The 18,264-nt window shown below is 35.2% G+C and overlaps 1 protein-coding gene across 1 annotated transcript in view; it reads left to right on the plus strand.

Annotated features, from left to right (window-relative positions):
* The window catches only part of LOC121423340 (G protein-activated inward rectifier potassium channel 3-like), a 35,265-nt gene extending 23,570 nt beyond the window's left edge, over positions 1-11,695 (plus strand). Inside the window, exon 3 of the mRNA XM_041618694.1 lies at positions 10,300-11,695. The gene's annotated coding sequence lies outside the window, so the exon portion shown is untranslated. The remainder of the gene's footprint in view (positions 1-10,299) is intronic.
* The last annotated feature ends 6,569 nt before the right edge of the window (positions 11,696-18,264 follow it).

Consider the following 18,264-nt stretch of genomic DNA (forward strand, 5'->3'; position numbering starts at 1 on the left):
GGTGACAGGTTTCACGGAAAATTTGAAACTGCAACGTACTACTTCTACTACTGCTGCTACTGCTGCTACTACTACTACTACTACTGCTGCTGCTGCTACTACTGCTGCTACTACTACAACTACTACTACTACTACTACTACTACTACATGTACTACTACTACTACCTCCACCACCACCCCACCACTTTACTTCTACTGCTGCTGCTATTGCTTCTGAGCACTTCTACTAGTCCTACTAATAATAATTTTACTAGTACTACTGCTGCTATTTCTACTGCTGCTGCTGCTGCTACTACTACTTCTACTACCTTTATTAAAGCAGCATTAACATTCAAGAAATATTTATTGCAGATTCTCATACTCCTGGATGGAGAGTAGTTAATGTAGATGTATACTTGCTGAAGAAAATAAGCCTTGTTGAGAAATTTGGATTAAGATCCTCACTCGGATCAAAGAATCCATAGTCCAATGGTGTAATCAATCATCAGTCCACTGATACTTCATTGATCTTGAACATACGCAGTGAGATATTCATTTCTGATATTAGAAATGCTATAGCTGGATTATGTTCCAAGTCAAAAGGTGACAAATGGATCAGATGAGATCAAGAGAGGGGGTTATATATGAGGGAAAGGGGGGATGATCGTATAGGCCTAGGGGATCAGGCTTTGCCTCTGTTGATTAGCCATTTGGAGATAGCGTGTCAGAAACTTTTTGTTGACAGCCATTGAAAGAGCATGACAAGGGAAGCCCAGTCATCTCCTGACATCATTGCTGCTGGTCATATGTGTATTACTCATCACACCTCGTCCCCCAGACTGTCTGTCCCATCATGTCACTTTATGGTGTCCTCAAAACATAAACTGATATTGAAGTTGAGGTCATTTAGGTATGGACATGCGGGCAAGGTTATATTGAGCACAAATTTCATCCCCCTAAAAAAAGAACAAAACAAACCAAACAAAAAATAAATAAAAAGTTAAGAAAGAAAGAAAGAAAGAAAGAAGAAAGAAAGAAAAGCAAATCGATCTTTAGAACTACTAATTTGATTTCATGAATGTGTTTGTTGACCCTTTATTCAACATTATTTCTGGACTACATTAACATTCAACCATATATGACAATTAAATTTACCATTCGGTGCCTGCATCATTTTCATTCATTACACGTGTTTGTACCAAGTCTGATTCCAATAAGTTCAAAGCTTATGTGCTTTCTTGCAACTATTTTAGGACATCTGTCTTTTTTATGACCTTTTACTTTTAGGAAGTTACAGCAGAAGGAAGATATTATTAATCAGTACTATTTATAGTGGCTTTGTGGATGTAGGGGACATGAATTATCAGTCTAGATAGTCTGAAAAGTGGCTTTAAGGACGGTAAGGAGAGTAGATGTCTAGGTCATTGCTCCACATCTTATTTTTATAAAAAATTTCTATTATTTCTAATTCACGAAATATTTGCCTATTTGATCTGTACAGTGCAAGGCTCATAGAAGTGACAAACATGTACTTCATTTCATTCCTTCACAAACCTGTAATGATAATAATAATTAATATTTATATAGCACTTAATACAACAGGTTCGAAGCACATAAATAACAAATTTGACAGTTCAAATCTGTGTATTCTAATTAGAGTTGATATTCATTGCTTATACTATTGAGGCCCCAATGTATTCTTTTGGGAGTGGGGGAGGGGTCCATTCTACAAAGTACAGTCTTTGAAAACTTGCTTACTATGATCTAATTCTAAGGGAAACCCCCAAAAGTTGGTTTGATATTGATTTCATGGGAATAAGCCAAGCAAAATCAGAAGCGATTAATTGTAACGATGATTGGACAAGGCTGTCCGATGATTAGGATCAATGTCTTGGCAAACTCAAAAGTGATGATTCAAAATGGATGAAATCTCCCCTGTTTTTACTTTGAAAACAAATTTGTCTCCAAAAGTGACACAGCAATTAGAACTTACTAGAAGCTCCAAGTCATGTGACTGAAGCATTCTTTTTTGGCTAAATTCCCAGAGCTCTTTCACCGCAACTCTCTGCTCCTTTTAGTATCAGTTATTCGACTTGCAGCCTTTTGTTGTATTTTTAGATGAAGACTATCTATTCCTAGCACGTGTGGTGTGTTGTGAGATTATAATGAGGAAGTCACAGCCAAGGTGCTTTCTGAAATTTTGAAGAATAAGATCAGAACTTTATAAAAATGAGTTATCATTGGAAAAAGTTACATAGAATGTTGAAAAGCGTAGATTTAGAGTTTAAACTGAGGAATCTTCTTCTTTGATAGATGCTTCAGTTTTTTTTAAATTTTTGTTTATTATTTTGTTTTGATGCATATATATATTTTTCAGAGATTTCACTCTTGAGTATTCTGACCATCTGGAACTTGCACACTCTCAATAAAACTTAATGAATATTATGACATTACTCACAGTGGATCATATAACACAATTTTACACTAACTTGCTATCAGTGGATTTGCATTAACCCCCTCCCTCTATAAACATCATTTTGCAAGCCACGCGATATTTTGACTCACTCCTATTTATAAATGTGCTCCTTCCAGCAGTTCAATGATCCTATTTTTTACAAAACCAGTTTGTGCTTTTATGCTGACTTTGGTTAAAGTTTGAGTTTGATGTGAATTTATACTCTTGAAGAAAGTGCAGAATTTAAGTTAATATGTTGTAACATATAATCTCCCAAACTTTCCATCATTTCGTCATGCATGACCTATACTTATCATTAGAGGTCTTAAAGTAAAATGTGATCGCCAGATTTTCATCTGTAACTTCTTTTCCAATTTCCACTTCAGCTATTTTGAGTGTGATTTCCCTAAAGAATGAATGAATGCTTTCCCCACTCGCATGATGCACAGAATATGTGTTTTATGGACATTCTGTCTTATAAAGTTTACTGATCTAGAAAAAGGAGTGAAAATGATTTGCATTCTTAATCAGATTTTGGTTATCAGAGGATTAATGAAATGTTAAAGGTTACACAAATTGTATTACTAGAACCACCTCCTATCACAGTAAAAATGCTGTTAAAATTTTTTTATACAACACTGTTTACTCTATGAATCTTACAGTAATTGTTTAAACAGTTTAAACAGATGTTTAAAATCTTAAACAACAAAGTTTAATTTTCAATATCTAATCTTCAATAAATTAAACATGATTGTTTAAACTGTTAAACAACTACTGTAAGGTTCATATAGTAAACATTGTTGTATAAAATCTTAAACAGCGTTTTTACTGTGTAAAAAATGAAACATTGCAGATAACGATTTAGAAACTGATTTACTTCCAATTCAAAGCAAATAAAAAATGTCGGCATACCCAGCCATGATAAATATGGCCCAAATAAAGTAGATTAGCTTAAAAATAACAGAATTGAATATAAAATATCCACAGTTTGCAAGAAAGTAACAGATTACCAAATAAAGAGTATATACAATGTACATGTAGGCCTAGTAAAAAAAAAACTTTAGGGGGCTTGCCTAAATTTAAAATCCAGGAACATTTTTTCTTCATATGCATTAGGAAAGTTTTGTAGCAGTGACATTCTCTCTTTGAAGTTGTAATATATAAAACAAGATCAGTGTTTTGAACAGAATTAAGTCATTTGGTTTGCAGAAATCATCAAACAAACGATGTGATAAGTGACGTGCTTTGGTCACATGGTGAGTAGCGTGACATACCAGTTTCTAAGGCCCCTTGTAGTTACCTTAGGAAGGGGCTAGGAGGGGGTACATTAGGCATTGCATCATCCTAAATTTCACCAAGGTTATATTTTTAGACAACACTTGAATTTAACTGACTGTCTTTGATCCCTGTCATTCCTGAGGTCACTTTCATCTAGGGAATCGGTCATATTGTCATATTTCCGTTGGCCCCCGTTATTCAGTAAAGATTGCATGTAGAATACAGACAGATCTGCTGAAGAAATTTTGTCATGTGCCTTGTCCCATTATTATGCTTCTTATATTTTGATTAGGAATGCTTGGAGCTATTATTCAAGCATTTTGTTTCTTGGCGAACATTGTGATATTCATGTTGTGAAGAGTATCGCGGAATAATATTCATCTTTCTAATGGGAATAAACATTATAAAAATGTTACATCATGGTTAAGGATTCAGAATCTGAATAATGTTATATATTATCTTATGCAGACGTGTTCAAAGTGTCTTTTGCATGTTGGCTAGAAATATTTTGGGGATCATCTTGATTGTAGGTGCAGTATTCAAATAGATTCAAATAGATAGATTCTTAATACCCTCAAATTGATGCAAACAAAATAGTCATAAAAATACCTAATGACAAAGTAATCATCAAAATAATTGATTTCAAAATCAAATTGATTTGCTCACCAGTCTTTTTCAAAGCTTGTACATGTAGAATCTGCTTTAAGATTGAAAAATAATTGGCTATGTGGAATTCTTTAGATGATGTTTTGTATATTATCAACATTAATGCACTTTGCAGAAAATATTTCATACTTGTATTTTACAGGATACACAGATTAATCTGATTAAAACTCAAACTTGCATATAACCTTATACATCCGAATTTGAGTTATAGCAAACTTTTTTTTAAAGTGGACGTTTACATACAGTGATGCAGATTTTGTTATTTAACCCTTATTTCATAAAACAGAAAATGCTCAATGCTGAGTGAAGTAAATGTGTTGATTAATGCAGATGATGTATGATACACAGATTATCTAATTCACACAACAGGTTTAATTTCCAGACGGAACCCGACATGAATTCCACTGAGAAAAAAATGAGCAAAATATCTCCCTCTGAGATGGTTATACCTTTGACTCATATAATTGACCTTCATCAATTTGATTTTCAGTGTTTACCTTAATATAGAAAGTGAATTTCTGAGAATTACTTAGAAGAGACATAGACTAGTCTGGTCCATAACTATGAATTCCCTGTGCATCTCATGTCTAGAGGGTTTGTTAATATTGTCTTATCAGTCTATTCTAAGAGAGTCTGGTACCCTTCCCGTTTTGCCAGTTGAAATCTACTCTATTTTGTAAAACGCTGTTTAAACATTTGAGCATGTTGTGTAAGCGTGTCATTCTATAACGACTCCTGTAACAACTTATTGTTTAAACTTTTGTACAATTGTTTGAACCTTTTAGAATTACTTGTTTAAAAGTTTCAACAACTTGTTTGAAAGTTTAAACAATAGTTGTTGAAGCCTGTCATTCAATTTGCTTAAAACTTTAAACAGTTCTCACAGTGCACATTACCAAGATTTGGGCCAGCCGAAAAGCTTTGTGCCTTTTGCTATCTACCAAACCACCTCTTTTGCCCTGCCCAAAGTTTTGGCCAGCTAGTATGCTTGGAAATTTAGTCCGACAAAAACAAGTTGGGGGAAAGGGGTGCGAGACTTTCTCTGTTTTACCCAGCCCATATTTGATAGTTGTAAAGCTTATGAGTAATTTTAAAAGAAACCTTTTTTTAAAATCAAGGTGAATTGTGATAAAGTATAAGTTTTCTGTCAGCATTCGCTTTCTCGTCTCAGTCTCATCCCTTCCATTCTACTCCCCAACTACCCCTCTCTCTCTTTCTCAAACGCCCCCCACCCCATTTCTACCCTCTCCATAATTGCTATCTTTGTTAGATGTTAACATGTTACAAACTGCCCTCCTTTTCTATATATATATATATATATATATATATATATATATATTATCAGTTAAATAATGGAAAACATTTGAGGCCTGTATTCTGAACTAAAGTGGTTGTTTCATAAAGCTGAATGTAAAGTAACACACAACTGGAACATGTTCTCAGATGTCAGCTACAAGAAAGGGTCACCAGTCATGTGTGAAGTCATTTGTATCTTACTGGCAGCTTTCGGAAACACCTACCTGGTTTAATATAAGCCATGGTCTATGGAAGCTAAAATCTAGGGGGAAAATGCTCGGTATTAATACTTAGTGGGCTTTTGTTCTTTACTTTAAGGGTGTAGTACACTGCATTTATAATAATTATTATTCCTAGACAGTTTCTAATAGATTAATCAGCAAATGATCTGATGAACTTACATATTCATTTAAAGTTATTTCTGTCTTATTTGGCTTCCTTTAGCCAACCCATAGGTTTAGATCACACTTTAAGTTAAACTGCATTGGGTATAGATGATGGTCCATAGAAATAGACACTAAAGGCCTGGTCATACCGCCTGAGCGTTGTTGGAGCGGTCGTGGAGCGGAAGGGAAAGAGAGTCGAATTTCGGTCACAAAATTGGGGGGTGTGACCAGGCCTTTAGAGGAATAAAATGTTCTAGAAATAAAGTTTTTAGTACTTTTATTCAGCAGATCTAAATCCCATTTAGTATATTCATGACTAACAGGCTAGGTGTCTTGGGTAATTTGTATGTTAAGAACCCTTCTATAAGATGGAGGAAACAACAGAGAATTGGTATTAAAAATCAAGTCATGGATCAAAGAAGTTTGATGTACCAACTGAATGCACAAGTGGTTTATAATTTATCCCTGCTACCAGCTAGTGTTTTGGCTCCGATGACCAGACGTGAACACAAACTGCATCTCCTATTTCAAACATTTCCCTCCCCACCCTTGTATGAATCAATCAATTCATATATCTCCTTCCAAGGTTGCCGCTACCATTTACAGCCTTCGAAGCGCAGAACCTCTCCACGGTTGTTTGTATTCAGACTAGACAATAGCGATCAATATTTCTTTGTCCTCGTCTGTGACGAAGACTTCCAGAGCTTCATACTCCATGTGATATGAAAATCCCATCATCATGACCCTTTATGGGTGCATGTAGTCCCATCTAGAGTGATTCATGCTGGGATTAAATCAAGTGATGAATACCCCAGTGATGCACCTATGTGGCTTTCAAGTATGTCTGCATCACTTATTAGCTAAATTCACACTTCCTAAAATCCATCTTTGAAAGAAAAAAATCAAATCATTTATGAGGGTTAATTCATGTGGAAGTCATGTCATTAAGACTCATCATATTTTTTTTTCTTTTTAACACTTTTTTCATACCCTCTGTGCTATTCTACATATTTAACACTCTTTAAATATTTATCAAATCCATTGTAGCAGAATGCAACTATTGTCCTACCAAGGTTTCATGAATGTCATGTTTATTCAAGGATTCTATTGACGTCATCCAAAGAAAAATAAACAAAAATCCTGATCGCCCTGAGGGACAATAGATGGACAATGTTTAAAATCAACATTGCACTGGGTTATTTCATTAATGAGTTATTTCCCCTATTAGGTTGATGTCAACAAAGCAGTGTGATGTTGATTTTGAGGGACAATAAAGCCTTATCATTCCATTTTATTAAACTATATATTGTTATATCCAAATTATGTACATGTATATATTTCTTTCAAATTAATGACAATCAAGTGTTTCTATGATTTCGATAACATAAATCAAATTGATTTCATGAAATCGAGGGGGGGTGAAGTAGATTTGAAGAGCATTTTGAAGTCTTCCTTGTTTAGTAAAGCAATATCCTGATGCAGTATATTAGTAAATTCTCCATCACATGGTATCTTGAGTAGAAAAGAAATACTTTTTGACAATTTTTTTATCTATTAAAATGAGATATAGTAAATTCTGCAGAAGTTTAATCTTTTGGAACCACAGAAACATGTTTGATTGAAGTGAAATTTGGATGTAGGCCAGGACAAAAAAAATGATTATTTTCATGGCTACTTTTAAACAACCTGTCTTAATCTGCAACATAAGTTTTTACATAGTAGTAGATGGGGGTTTTCTGGGGCTCTTTTTTCATTCCATAGGGCTGTTTTTTTTCATTTTCAGGGCCTTTTTTAGAGGGGGGGGAGTGGGGCAAAGTTGCCCCAAGCCCGTGTATTTTTTTCCCTGACGTAGGCCATTATCTGACTTACAGAAGATTGACTTATAACTGCAAAATCTAGAGTATTGTTTATGTTTATTTATTTTAAATTGAAAAATAACTGTTTACATTCTCAGGGCCTTTTTTTAGAGGGGGGGGGGTGGGACAAAGTTGCCCCAAGCCCATTTAATTTTTCCCTGACGTAGGCCATTATCTGACTTACAGAAGATTGACTTATAACTGCAAAATCTAGTGTATTGTTTATGTTTATTTATTTTAAATTGAAAAATAACTGTTAGGCCATTATTTATATTCGATTCAGTCTTCGTCCATTCAAAGTAAACTTGACAATTAAGGTTATTTCTTTTATCCAAATAAAGAAGAGGTCATCACTTCATTAAGACATCATTTATTACGGTATTGTCAAAAGAACACAATTAACACAAACGCAATCACATGGACACCTGATGCATTATCAACCCCCGTACAGCCCACGCACCAGATGACCAAGCGAGGGCAGGAATGTGAGTCACATGACTTTACTCACACGCAGGATGTGAACAAATTAATTGGACAAATTGGGTTATGATGTTGGAGCCTGGTTAGTGTTTTATCGACCATCGACGACGGCTACATGAACATTAACCATTGGCACTTGTGGAATGTACTAAGCAATGCCACTGACCAACCTAATCAAACTACATGTTGATTCAGTTTCTAATATTTGATTCTGTTGAATCTGAATTATAGGAAGCTACTTTTTGTCTGAAAATGTGCCTATAGATCTCATGGTGTTCTATTTTATATCCGATTTTGATGAAATTTTAGGCTTTATGCTTTTTAGATTCTTCTTTATTTATTCAAATGAAATTTTACTTGGTGGAATAACCTTTAAACTAAAAAAAGCAAATGATATTATCCATACTTGTCGTCCATTTTTTTTTTTTTGGGGGGGGTAATTTTCCTTAAATGATCAATTGATACCAAACAATCTGCATTAATCGATGACTACATGTACTTGTGAGATGGGATAATTGTCTTGAAGGTTAAGTTCATTAATCATTTTTGTCTTGCCCCCCTGAGTGTCAGAGAGGGGGGAAATGTTGATTACTGATCACGATCTAACGATGAGAGAGCTAATCAGTGTGATGTAGAGGTCATCTCAAGGTCAATTAGTTGGTTGAGGAAGGGGAAGGGGATTCATAGCTTCCCTATTTCTCTCTCTCTCTCGTGCTGACTCACATCAAAGGAAGATGGTAGAAAGGGAGAAGCACTCCTGTGATAGCATAGGTTGTTGATTTTTAACAGATATCTGTTCGTTTAATTGCATGCCAAATACACAATTTTGCTCCACATAATACAAATCAAAGCAAATAAAATTGAATCAGTTTATTGAAACAAAAATCCCATTTTCATTTTATCATCGACATATAAAACACATGATGGAGCTCAGTTATCCCTGAAGAGCATGTCATTTTGCAGTAGGGAAGGCATCAGGGGGAGGGGGGGGGGGAAGCACACAACTCTATATTTGTGAACACTGGCATCTCCAGAAAAAAAGCTTGAACCATAAAAGGGAGTTTTTACATAATTTTTTTATATTCATCAAATTTTGTAATGTATGAAAATGAATAAAAATAATAGTTGCCAATTTGAAGATTAGACATAAAAGTATGAGGACACCCCATTGTGTGGTTTGTATATATCTTAAAATAACTCTCTACCTTCCTATTGGTTCTACTACAATTATAGATCATTAGAGGGGAGTTCTGAAACCCCCAAGGGTGAAAGCAGACAATTGAAATCCACTACTAATAATCAATATTCCATTGTATGATAAAGATTATAGAAGATCCTTCAAGAATGCGAATATAGTAGGTACAGTTCTGTTACAAGTATTGCTGGTCTTGGTTGGCACTCTGCCAATATCTGACATAATGAATGGATACACACTAAGAAATAAAGGTTCAAAATTGAACCCCGAAAGGTTGATGCAAAATCTGCACCCTATGGGTTCAAAAATTGAACCCTGTGGTTGGGGTTCATTTTTGCACCCTGCAGGTTCAAAACTGCACCCCTATATATTTTTTTTTCCTTTTCTACCAGATTTTTTTCTGTTTTAAAGAAATGTTTTGTTTAAATCTCTCTCACATATTGGTGTCTTATGAGACTCACTGCATCCTTAAAAAATCATATTAATGTAACTCAATTTTTGCTTGTCATGATTGATAGATTCAAATGTTCCATCAATTAATATCTACATACCAATGTAAATCAACTGACGAATAAATAATAATTGAAAATAAAGATTTGTGCTTGTCTCACAGACAGTATTATCAGACTATGGTTTGAAACCATGTTAAGAACTCATTATGATTATAACTAAAGCTTGTTTTTGTATTGTCTTTTCTGTCTTCCATAGGCACAGTATTGGATGTTTTACAAGAGACAACTTGAAACACTAAGAGACAGCATCCTTTACAAGCAGTTTCCAAGACCTCAGATGTACAAAATTATAAACTTATACCAGTCAACATGAACAATATGAAGAGGGTTTGTCAATGAGTTGGAGAACTGTTTGAGCACTGTCTCCAGATGATCTTCTGTGCCTGATGTATCAATGAATATTCATCTTCAAGATTTATGCGCATATCTGAACTCCTAATTCTGGACAAAAGGCAGGTGTTGCCAATTTGACGAGTCAGATCATTGGACAGAACAACTTGGATGGAATTGGAGAGATTTTTTTTTAAAGAAAAGAATGGAATCGGTGCATGGATGGCTTTATATGACTCCGTGAATTCAATTGCATGGATGAGCAAAAGCTGGAAATGTCAACCATCATAAAAAAAATAATAACCAAAAGACATCTCCGATGTACAGTGTACAGACAATCTGTAAATATTTTGTACAGACTCTCTTAAAGGGACAGAGAGATTGGTACCCTTGTTTGCTGTGAAGTCCACTTATATAGGTCCCCAAAGGTGCTGAAGATATGTTTGTGAACCACTCTTGTTTCATCACACCATGCACTTACCACTAGGTAATATGACAGGCTGATTTTAATTAGCTGCTGAAGTTAAAAACCCATCTCATGAATTTGACCTGTTATCTTCAAAACTTTTGTGCCATTATTTCAGAGATGCTGTCCAATTGGTGGTCACAGAACTCTTGCCTGTTAAGCCTGTCTGGCTAGCTTTATCTTTATCTGTGAAACAGAAAATACTTCTGCTTGGGACAACAACCAAGAAATTCTCATAAACTTCATACATTCATGGATGACAAACAACCAGCATTATGTTTAACAGTGTAATGACAAGGCTGAAATTTGTTGTTTTCTGAAAGCCATGTTGCATTTGAACTGCTTGGTGAAGACACTATGACAGAGAGATTGGAATTGACAGTACTGTGTTTTTTATTAGAAAGACTGCACAGAGAACACCACACTTATCAACCACGGTGTGGACTTCTAGGTGGTGGGATGATGAAATCTGAAGCAAGATGGACAGACGGAAGTGATTTAAACTAGAGTTGTGAAAAGGAGGAAGCAGACAAGAAACATATTTGGAGGAAGAGACCTTAAGTCTTGAGATATGATGGTTTCCTCCTTTCATTGGAAGCTCATTGCTGAAGTTTTGGAAAGGATTTCATGAGATGAGAGGATTGAGACCAGAGGATCACCAGGAGTAAGCTTCCATATACTTCAGAAAGAGATTAATTAGCCTTCAAAATTTTAAGACCCATCTTGGATCTGCTACATGAGAGACTACGGGTGATGTGGTAACCTCAAAGAAACTGGCATTTAGGGAGCACATTCCTTTAAGGCTGCGTTTATGCGACCTCGACCCAGAATCATGATTTGAATCACAATTTGAATCATGATTCAAAACAGCAGCATGAATCACGATCCGACAGAATCAGCGTTTATACGACCATCTTTCTAACGCTGTTTCTCCCTGAATTCGGGCCGATCCAGTGCGCATCACAGTGCGCAGTTTGACCCAGGAAGTATAGGTCAACATTTTCGCACGTGTTTCTAACTTCACGTCGGCTGCTAGATTTTTGCTGCCGCCGGAGCTAACGAGCAAACGTTTGTGCAAGTGCAACGCTTACTCGGCTTCCGAAAAATAAATCTTTTACTTCCAGAATTCCGTGTATTGTACCTCATATTGTTTTTGATCGGGAACCAGAAGGGGTCATTATCCTCCCTCCCACCTCCCGATCGATTTTTCTTGTCTATGATGGTCCTGTACTGGGCACGAATTCTGTTAATTTTGTCTCGACAGGCGGTGCCACATCTCCGTTGAAATCCCTCCCTCGCAAGCGCCGCTGAAAGGATCGTCTTATTTCTGTGAATCCCGGTAAGGGATGCTTGTGCTTCAGGCTGAGCCCAAAGCACAAGCAGAGCCCTGAGTTAATTCATCGTCGATCAGTCCAATTTGTGCCTTTGGAACTTGAAGAAATGATTGATGAAAACAATGAAATATACAAATGACGCTACAGTACAACCCGGGGGTACAATACACAGAATGATAATTCCTAAATGTTGGCAATACTGCTACACGAAAATTAACCTGCACGAAACACAGCGCGCGCCTTTGAGTCGAACCCGGAAGAAGCACGACACAATGACGTCATAGAATCATGATTCAAATCACGATATCGTTTATACGACCTTTTTCGTTCGTGATTCTACAGAAACGTCTTTCCAAACGCCCCTTTTTTCGTGTTTCATGTTTGTGATTCTAATCATGATTATATTCAATTTCGACTAAACGCAATCGTGATTCTGCAGAATCGTGATTTGAATCATGATTCTAATCATGATTCTAGGGTAAAAAAGTGTCGAATAAACGCACATTCCTAAGCCATAACCTACTGGAACCAGGTGATCCTTGGTAATACCTATTGGTATTACATAATTCAGAAATCAATGGGTGAACTGTGAGGACAATCTTGAAATAGCTCCCAGAGTGAATCAGGAACATCAGAAAAACAATGGATGCTAGAACAGCAATGATCGTCATCCAAAGACCACAGTCTACTGACTGCCTCCTTGGTGGCTTTGAAAGGCAAGGGGATCCATTGCACAATGAGACACAGATGGTAGTCTGGAAGAGAGATGGAAGATGACTGGATGACCAGCTAGGGGATGCAGGAGATGAAGAATGGATGATAATACCAGGATGAAGAGGGTGGAGAAGGCGGTCTTCTAGTCCACATGAAGGTTCATACCATTTGGAGGTGAGAATATGAATCATTCTGATATCTATGGCATTATGAAGTGGTTCAAGAGTTGTCATGGGTTTACTGATTTATTCACATGATACCTATGGATGAGAATAAAAATCTCACTTGGACTCTTTGGTCAGACTGTAAGTGATGTTACTTTTCCTCTTCCTCATCCCCTTCTGTTTGTCATCCTCATCCTTCTATTCTTCTTTCTCCTCTTCATCACTTAATGCTTCCTCGTGCTTCTGCTCCTCTTTACCCCTCCTCCCCATCTCTTTCTTGTTCTTTTTCTATTAAATTTTCTTTATTATTCTTTTTAAGGTTTCACTGTTGTTGTTTTTTCTTTTCTTCATTTTCTTCCTTGTTGTTTGTTTTTGTGACACCTGGGGAAAAATGTTTCTATCATCCATTCCTTGAAATAAACTCAGCATTTATCCTCTTTTTAAAATGTGTCTCCTATGCCTTGTGAAATATATTTTTTTCTATTAATAAATCTGATACTAATCATCTCATAATATTTTACAATTATTTTTGTCCAATACAAAAGTAGCATAATTTATTTATCACAATGATGACTACATAGATTTTCTAGCCTGATTTAAGATGAATCAAACATTGTTGCCTTTGTTGTAATTTGATATCATAAATTGATTAGGTTCTTAGGATCTTGGCATTAATGTCATCTTCCGGTGCAGTTTGATGAAATGGTGGTGACTTTATTAACAGGTCGTTAACTAGAATAAAGCATTTCCTGCCAGGCTACATTATTTCAGTTGTTTTGTTATTTTACAGCTCAAAATAATTTACTGCCTTGTCATATCAACAATACCACAGATAGACAAAGCCCTCATAAGTCATATTAGATTAGTTCCATTTATTTACTTCCTGATAGTGGCAGACATTTTTTTTACAGTTTATTTGAAAATGGTCTTATTTTTTAATTCTTGATAACTAAACCAATTTGTTGATTCTTTTCCCCACATGTACAATGCATTTAATACACATGGAAAAGATCTGTTAAAAAAAAAGAAAATGAGAGAGAGGAAGAGAGATGAAAAGATGGCATTTTGGCACTGTCCTTCCCTTGACACAGTTTCACAAGTATTCTTTTTTTTTTATCTAGACTTTTATTTAATGAGAGAATAGTGCTGAATGCATATGTGGTTGTATATTTTTAAAGATTTCCTAAATGATTAATTACTTCATTTTATTACTTCACTTATGCATGTATGAAGTTAGTTAACCTCACCTATCTTTTACTCTGGCTAGTTCATTGTTTATGGGAGATTGGAAGTTTTCTACCTAGATGTACCTATTTATGACTTATAAGTATATGTTGCTTTAAATTCCTTCAATCCTTAATTTCCTTATTTCAAGTTGTTTTCTAGATCAACATGAACCACATCTGTCTATCATAGACTAGTCAAAAATTATTTACTTTGCTATTTGTAGACACATTGCTAGTTATTTAATGCTAAAATCCATGCCAAAGGAAGAGAAGATCTGTTGGAAAGAGCTAAGCGCCTAAGTCAAACTTATCCAACTTCCTTTCAAAAAGGCTTGTTTTGCTTCTTGTCTAAGACCTGTCATAAACAGCAAAAACCTTATTTTCCTGGTAAATGCCAAGAAATAGAAAAGAAATGTTGGCACAGAAGTTCAGAGTATTTTTTTGATGATTTGATACCTTTATTTTCTCTTTCCCACTTTACTGTTGCTATATTAAGTTGAGTTGTTCCTGTTTCTTTCATTACACTCTACATGTAATTCCAGGGATTTAAAATGAATCCAAATTGGCTGTGAGTAGTGACCAGCCATATATTAGATTTATACATTAACCTTTTGGACTTAAATAAAAAGCTTGAAGATTTGAATCCAAATCTTTTGGGATTTATATTTAAGTCCTTAAGATTGAAAATAATTATAACATTCAGATGGTCACTATGCACATCCTGTCTGAATTTACTTGAAATTGTTGAAATATAGAGTGTATTTACTTTCCCTAAGCTCATGATTTTAAACTGCTATTAAAGCCTATCAAATAGTAGATAGATTGACATAATCATGACAGCTACATTTGTTAGTGCTTAATTCGACTCAATGATTCATTTTGTATATAAGAATAGAATAACCACAAAGTTAGGCAATAATGAATAACCCTACAGCCTACCGTTATACAAGATTATCGGAGCCCCCTTATGGGGGGGGGGGTGAGATCTCTTACATCTGTCATGTCAAGAGTTTCCTTAAATAATTTGATGCTGTATGTCGTTGTTGATGTTGGTTAATGGTGCATTGACAAGCTAGTGTCCTGCACCAGTTGCAGCAGGGATCTTACCCAGTGAATTCAAATCCATTATAAAATTAAAAACAAAAGGAGAGGGCCGTAGCTCAAAGGTTAGCAATCATTCAGAGAAATTTTTTTTTTAATGATTGCATTGTCTATGTACAATAATTAATGAAACATCAAGCGTACGATCAGTTGCTAACCTTTATGATATGGGATCCTGTTTGTATATTATCACAGAGAGGATATGTTTCTCATATCACCTTTTTTGACCTTCAACATAGATGTATTGGCTCACTCATATTTTCCTAGGTTCATTATCATACTTTTTTTCATATAAATAAAATGAAAAAGAATTTTACTTCTCTTACTGTACTTTTTCAATTAAAGTAGGTAATCCGAACCTATTCAGTTTTGTCTGTGAGTGTTTGCATAGTGAAATATATTTGACTTGTAACTGTGGCCATCACTCATCAATTTATGTAGGGCTCCCTCTTGTGATGCAAAATGGCATAACTCTTTCAGAGAGATGTGTATTTGGATTAGATCCCTATTTGCCCTTTCTTTTCCTTTATATACCCCCTCTCTATTTACCTTTTTCCTCTGTTACAATGTGTGTTGATGTGGGGTTTGTGGTTTCACAGGCCTAATTCATTCCCCATAGACTCATGTGTTAAATTGGCACTTTACAAAATTCATAAAAAATCAGGATGAAATTTGGGGGTCGAATGTTTACTACCAGTGGATAGGATATATATCTGGCAATCCATATCTGACAAGAAAAGGGTCCCTCGACCGGCTCATTTTAAAAATAAATTGGCGTGTTTGAAGACACCTTCGGGGGGAGCAGATTCATCACCTCAAATAGCAAAATAGCCTTAATCCTTCCGCCAGTCATAATATAGTCCAAAATTGGTGATATTTCTTCCCAATTTGGGAAAAGGAAGTTCAGTAAGTACCAAAAATAGAATCAGTGCTAGATGGACAATCATATGCATATACTTTGTCAATCAGCCATATCAAAATAAAAAAAATAGCAATGGGTTGGCTCGAATGAATATTTATGGCCTGCCACTAGTGATTAGGCCCGTGAAACCTTGTATGTTGGATGGGTGTGACTCTCTTTCCGTCTATCCATCTTTCCATCTCAACTCCCAAACCAAAAAATAAAAGATTAAGGATTAGTTATCTGGTTATACTATGGAAAATATTCTTTTAATGCATCAGTATGACTTTAAACAGTAGTTGGGTCTTAAGACTACTTGCTGATATTGTTTAATTGATTTGAACCACATAATAACATTAAAATTGTTACATATATTTCTTTAATTGGTCCATTTTCTTTACCGCCAATCCCCCCCCCCCCCTCGGTCTGTCCTTCGTCTTTTAATGCCATTTTACAGAACACCTATTTCCTGGTTAATAGAAACAACATCTCCAACACACAATGAGTCTTAGAATTCATCCTCTTGTTTTAATTACTTGCGAATCTCCGTCATTCAAATGGTCGACCCAAAAAAGACAAAAGACAAGGAAATGTACAGCCACATTTTAATGTATTTTATGTTCTTGAGACTATCCGTGAGTTGGTAACAACAAATGCTCTCCAGGCAATTCACACACAATGAAAAAAACCCCACAAAGATGTATCAGAGACAGATATACAAATATGTCAGAGTTTTTTTTTTTAGCACAAGAGGAAGTTATGGGAGTAGATGAATACTGTTATTATAACATGATATTAAAAGCTAACATTTGTATTTCTTTCTTCTATCAAGTTCATACATGTAAGTGCCAATGTTTGTTTATTTTTATTTTTTGTTGTAAGTTCCTTAAAAACAGCTTTCAATTTTGAATATTCAATTTTCAAGGTACTCATAAAATAATTGAAACTGATGGGTGCATATTTCAATAATAAAGCCTCTGCTTTAGTGCATATTTCAATGATGAAGTCACTGATATGCTGCAAATCTTGTGTACAATTGATATTTGGATTTGCTTCCTTGGATGTTGTATATAATGCATTCAGTTACCACTTTATTTCTATTTTGAAGGCTGAGTGAAAATCACAAAGTTACACACCTTTCCCCTTTTTTGGCTCTTGGACGCAATGCTTCACTCCCAATGTTGGATATCGCTCTCGAAGATTAACTGGATTAAAAGCATCGGATTAATCCTTGGCTAGAAATACAAATAAAGAGATGAAATTAACACTTTTGGATCAGCCCTTCATAATGGAAACAGGAAAACTGAATAAAGTTAGTTTTCATTGCAGTTATTTTAACATCCATACAGTAGTACTTGGAATATGAAGTTTGAAGATTTAATTTCTTTATAATTTGATATAAGAAATTATATCTTATGTGAAATATTGTCAACAGTAATATCAGATTGAAATATTCATTTTTGTAATTGACAAATATAGTTAAGTTTAAGTATTAGTATTTCACTTGATACTTTACACAAGGAAGTACAATATCATATGTTTGTGACAATTTTGTAAATTGATATTCTCAGCAAAGACCATAAAAAGAAATGTAAGATTAAATATCCAAACAACAAATTGAATGGTAGTGAAGTCAGTTTTAGAGGTATAAGATTTACAGTCCACCCTTCTACGTATTTATACACAGCAAAAACTGTGGTGTTAACCGGTGTACATAGAGGACCACACCAGTTATTTTACACCGGTGTTAAATTGGTGGTGTTAGTTTTACACCTATAGGTGTTATTACAACACCTACGGTTGTTACATTTACACTCTTTGGTGTTATGTTCAATCTCTGGGGTGTTATTTTAACACCTCAGTGTGTGGTCCTCTATTAACACCAAGTGGTGTCAGTTTTAACACCACAGTTTTTACAGTGTAAG

This window comes from Lytechinus variegatus, chromosome 10, assembly GCF_018143015.1.
Source record: "Lytechinus variegatus isolate NC3 chromosome 10, Lvar_3.0, whole genome shotgun sequence".
NCBI classification, from domain to species: domain Eukaryota; kingdom Metazoa; phylum Echinodermata; class Echinoidea; order Temnopleuroida; family Toxopneustidae; genus Lytechinus; species Lytechinus variegatus.